Source organism: Triticum urartu, chromosome 6 (assembly GCF_003073215.2).
Source record: "Triticum urartu cultivar G1812 chromosome 6, Tu2.1, whole genome shotgun sequence".
NCBI classification, from domain to species: domain Eukaryota; kingdom Viridiplantae; phylum Streptophyta; class Magnoliopsida; order Poales; family Poaceae; genus Triticum; species Triticum urartu.
Window position 1 is genome coordinate 526610347 of NC_053027.1, and position 5115 is coordinate 526615461.

Consider the following 5115-nt stretch of genomic DNA (forward strand, 5'->3'; position numbering starts at 1 on the left):
GTGTCGATAAAAACAAAATACGGACATAGAAGCATCATGCATGTTATTATAAGAACAATAAACTTTATCGTAAAAATTTATCACATATATAACTTTTATCATATATCTTCTATCATATAACTTCTCATGATCAAGTAATAATTCATCACAACATTGAAGTATAAAGCATAAACTCTATTGGAAACCAACAAACTATGTTCTTAGTCAACTTGTAACTACAATTCATCATCTTTTCAGGAAGGGTCACCTATCGGAGCCTTTTGGCAAGTCCACATACTCAACCATCATATAGTTTTTCTATGATTGCTAACACTCACTGCATACACATGAGCAAAAAGTTTCAACCGGAAACATGGAAATATAGGGGCTTATAGTTTCACCTCCCAACGTATTCACCTCAAGGGTGATGTCAACAATAATAACTCATGCCCACCCATATCCAACTAGATATATGTGCCTAGATCTTTCCTCACCACGTGATGCTTGCAAAAGAGAAAATAAAAAGGAATGGAAAAGAATACTTTGACTCTTGCATAAATGAAGGAAATATGCCCTAGAGGCAATAATAAAGTTATTATTTATTTCCTTATTTCATGATAAATGTTTATTATTCATGCTAGAATTGTATTAACCGGAAACATAATACATGTGTGAATACATAGACAAACAGAGTGTCACTAGTATGCCTCTACTTGACTAGCTCGTTGATCAAAGATGGTTAAGTTTCCTAACCATAGACATGAGTTGTCATTTGATTAACGGGATCACATCATTAGGAGGATTATGTGATTGACTTGACTGATTCCGTTAGCTTATCACTTGATCATTTAGTTTGTTGCTATTGCTTTCTTCATGACTTATACATGTTCCTATGACTATGAGATTATGCAACTCCCGTTTATCGGAGGAACACTTTGTGTGCCACCAAACGTCACAACGTAACTAGGTGATTGTAAAGGTGCTCTACAGGTGTCTCCAAAGGTACTTGTTGGGTTGCCGTATTTCGAGATTAGGATTTGTCACTCCGATTGTCGGAGAGGTATCTTTGGGCCCACTCGGTAATGCACATCACTATAAGCCTTGCAAGCATTGCAACAAATGAGTTAGTTGTGGGATGATGTATTACGGAACGAGTAAAGAGACTTGCCGGTAATGAGATTGAACTAGGTATTGAGATACCAACAATCGAATATCGGACAAGTAACATACCGATGACAAAGGGAATAACGTATGTTGTTATGCGGTCTGACCGATAAAGATCTTCGTAGAATATGTAGGAGCCAATATGGGCATCCAGGTCCCGCTATTGGTTATTGACCAGAGAGGTGTCTCGATCATGTCTACATAGTTCTCAAACCCGTAGGGTCCGCACGCTTAACGTTCGTTGACGATATAGTACTATATGAGTTATGTATGTTGGTGACCGAATGTTGTTCGGAGTCCGGGATGAGATCACGGACATGACGAGGAACTCCGGAATGGTCCGGAGATAAAGTTTGATATATGGGATAATAGTGTTTGGTCACCGGAAGGGGTTCCGGATGTTTCCCGAAATGTTTGGGTACGAGAACACTTTATTTGGGCCAAAGGGGAAAGCCCACAAGGTTTTTGGAAAGCGCAAAAGGAAGTTTTTTGGAGTCCAGGGGCCAGACGCCAGGGTCCCTGGCGTCTGGGTCTAGACGCCGGGAACCCTAGCGTCTGGCCCTGGAGTCCGAGAAGGACTCTTGCCTTTCGGGTGAAATCGACTTTGTGGAGGCTTTCACTCCAAGTTTCGACCCAAGGCTCAACATATAAATAGAGGGGTACGGCTAGCACCCAAGACACATCAAGAAACACCAAGCCGTGTGCCGGCAACCCCGTCCCCTCTAGTTTATCCTCCATCCTAGATTTCGTAGTGCTTAGGCGAAGCCCTACGGAGATTGTTCTTCACCAAACACCGTCACCACGCCGTCGTGCTGCCGGAACTCATCTACTACTTCGCCCCTCTTGCTGGATCGAGAAGGCGAGGACGTCACCGAGCCGAACATGTGCAGAAATCGGAGGTGCCGTGCTTTCGGTACTTGGATCGGTCGGATCGTGAAGACGTACGACTACATCAACCGCGTTGATATAATGCCTCCGCAAACGGTCTATGAGGGTACGTAGACAACACTCTCCCCTCTCGTTGCTATGCATCACCATGATCTTGCGTGTGCGTAGGAAATTTTTGAAATTACTACGTTCCCCAATAGTGGTATCAGAGCCAGGTTTTATGCGTAGATGTCATATGCACGAGTAGAACACAAGTGAGTTGTGGGCAATATAAGTCATACTGCTTACCGGCATGTCATACTTTGGTTCGACGGTATTGTTGGATGAAGCGGCCCGGACCGACATTACGCGTACGCTTACGCGAGACTGGTTCTACCGACGTGCTTTGCACATAGGTGGCTGGCGGGTGTCAGTTTCTCCAACTTTAGTCGAACCGAGTGTGGCTACGCCCGGTCCTTGCGAAGGTTAAAACAGCACCAACTTGACAAACTATCGTTGTGGTTTTGATGCGTAGGAAAGAACGGTTTTTGCTAAGCCCTTAGCGGCCACGTAAAATTTGCAACAACAAAGTAGAGGACGTCTAACTTGTTTTTGCAGGGCATGTTGTGATGTGATATGGTCAAGACATGATGCTAAATTTTATTGTATGAGATGATCATGTTTTGTAACCGAGTTATCGGCAACTGGCAGGAGCCATATGGTTTTCTCTTTATTATATGCAATGCAATCGCCCTGTAATGCTTTACTTTATCACTAAGCGGTAGCGATAGTCGTGGAAGCATAAGATCGGCGAGACGACAACGATGCTACGATGGAGATCAAGGTGTCGTGTCGGTGACGATGGTGATCATGAAGGTGCTTCGGAGATGGAGATCACAAGCACAAGATGATGATGGCCATATCATATCACTTATATTGATGGCATGTGATGTTTATCTTTTATGCATCTTATCTTGCTTTGCTTGACGGTAGCATTATAAGATGATCCCTCACTAAATTATCGAAGTATAAGTGTTCTCCCTGAGTATGCACCGTTGCGAAAGTTCTTCGTGCTGAGACACCACGTGATGATCGGGTGTGATAGGCTCTATGTTCAAATACAACGGGTGAACAGTTGCATTTGCGGAATACTAGGGTTAAACTTGACGAGCCTAGCATATAACAGATATGGCCTCGGAACACGGAGACCGAAAGGTCGAGCGTGAATCATATAGTAGATATGATCAACATAGTGATGTTCACCGTTGATACTACTCCATCTCACGTGATGATCGGACATGGTTTAGTTGATATGGATCACGTGATCACTTAGAGGATTAGAGGGATGTCTATCTAAGTGGGAGTTCTTAAATAATATGATTAAATTGAACTTAAATTTATCATGAACTTAGTACCTGGTGGTATCTTCCTTGTCTATGTTGATTGTGGATAGATGGCCCATGCTGTTGTTCCGTTGAATTTTAATGCGTTCCTTGTGAAAGCAAAGTTGAAAGATGATGGTAGCAATTACACGGACTGGGTCCGTAACTTGAGGATTATCCTCATTGCTGCATAGAAGAATTACGCCCTGGAAGCACCGCTAAGTGCCACGCGTGCTGCAGGAGCAACACCAGATGTTATGAACGTCTGGCAGAGCAAAGCTGATGACTACTCGATAGTTAGAACCGGGTCTTCAACAACGTTTTGAACGTCATGGAGCATATGAGATGTTCCAGGAGTTGAAGTTAATATTTCAAGCAAATGCCCGGATTGAGAGATATGAAGTCTCTAATAAGTTCTATAGCTGCAAGATGGAGGAGAATAGTTCTGTCAGTGAACATATACTCAAAATGTCTGGGTATCATAATCACTTGACTCAACTGGGAGTTAATCTTCCTGTTGATAGTGTCATTGACAGAGTTCTTCAATCACTGCCACCAAGCTACAAAAGCTTCGTGATGAACTATAATATGCAAGGGATGAATAAGACAATTCCTGAGCTCTTCGCGATGCTAAAGGCCGCGGAGGTAGAAATCAAGAAGGAGCATCAAGTGTTGATGGTCAATAAGACCACCAGTTTCAAGAAAAAGGGCAAAGGGAAGAAGAAGGGGAACTTCAAGAAGAACAGCAAACAAGTTTCTGCTCAGGATAAGAAACCCAAGTCTGGACCTAAGCCTGAGACTGAGTGCTTCTACTGCAAGCAGACTGGTCACTGGAAGCGGAACTGCCCCAAGTATTTGGCGGATAAGAAGGATGGCAAAGTGAACACAGGTATATGTGATATACATGTTATTGATGTGCACCTTACTAATGCTCGCAGTAGCACCTAGGTATTTGATACTGGTTCTGTTGCTAACATTTGCAACTCGAAACAGGGGCTACGGATTAAGCGAAGATTAGCTAAGGACGAGGTGACGATGCGCGTGGGAAATGGTTCCAAAGTCGACGTGATCGCGGTAGGCACGCTACTCTACATCTACCTTCGGGATTAGTATTAGACCTAAATAATTGTTATTTGGTGCTAGCGTTGAGCATGAACATTATATCTGGATCTTGTTTGATGCGAGACGGTTATTCATTTAAATCAGAGAATAATGGTTGTTCTATTTATATGAGTAATATCTTTTATGGTCATGCACCCTTGAAGAGTGGTCTATTTTTACTATATCTCGATAGTGGTGATATACATATTCATAATATTGAAGCCAAAAGATGCAGAGTTGATAATGATAGTGCAACTTATTTGTGGCACTGCCGTTTAGGTCATATCGGAGTAAAGCGCATGAAGAAACTCCATACTGATGGACTTTTGGAACCACTTGATTATGAATCACTTGGTACTTGCGAACCGTGCCTCATGGGCAAGATGACTAAAACGCCGTTCTCCGGAACTATGGAGAGAGCAACAGATTTGTTGGAGATCATACATACAGATGTATGTGGTCCAATGAATGTTGAGGCTCGTGGCAGATATCGTTATTTTCTCACCTTCACAGATGATTTAAGCAGATATGGGTATATCTACTTAATGAAACATAAGTCTGAAACATTTGAAAAGTTCAAAGAATTTCAGAGTGAAGTTGAAAATCATCGTAACAAGAAAAT